At 73.8% G+C, this 240-nt stretch overlaps 1 protein-coding gene across 1 annotated transcript in view; it reads right to left on the minus strand.

The window, feature by feature from the left end:
- SLC19A2 (solute carrier family 19 member 2) overlaps nt 1–22 on the minus strand; it is an 18534-nt gene extending 18512 nt beyond the window's left edge. The window contains exon 1 of the mRNA XM_006099612.3: nt 5–22. The gene's annotated coding sequence lies outside the window, so the exon portion shown is untranslated. The remainder of the gene's footprint in view (nt 1–4) is intronic.
- Nucleotides 23–240: the final 218 nt, after the last annotated feature.

Below are 240 nucleotides of genomic sequence, written 5' to 3' on the forward strand. Positions count from 1 at the left end.
TACGCGCCGGGAGCTGCCAGTGCGGTCCCGCGACGCGCGGCCCGATGGCAGGCGCGTCTGGAAAGCACACCCTCCTCCGCCGCCACCCCCAGGCAGACAGCCAAATCACAGGAGAGTCTTGAGTCTGGCTTCGCTCCCATTGGCCGGTGGCGGCACGCCAGACGGCTGACGTCCGCGGGCCGAAGCGGGGAGGACGGGCTCGGTGGGAGGCCGAGCAGTGGCGGCGGCGCGCGCTGGCCG

This window comes from Myotis lucifugus, unplaced genomic scaffold, assembly GCF_000147115.1.
Source record: "Myotis lucifugus unplaced genomic scaffold, Myoluc2.0 scaffold_279, whole genome shotgun sequence".
Taxonomy (NCBI): Eukaryota; Metazoa; Chordata; class Mammalia; order Chiroptera; family Vespertilionidae; genus Myotis; species Myotis lucifugus.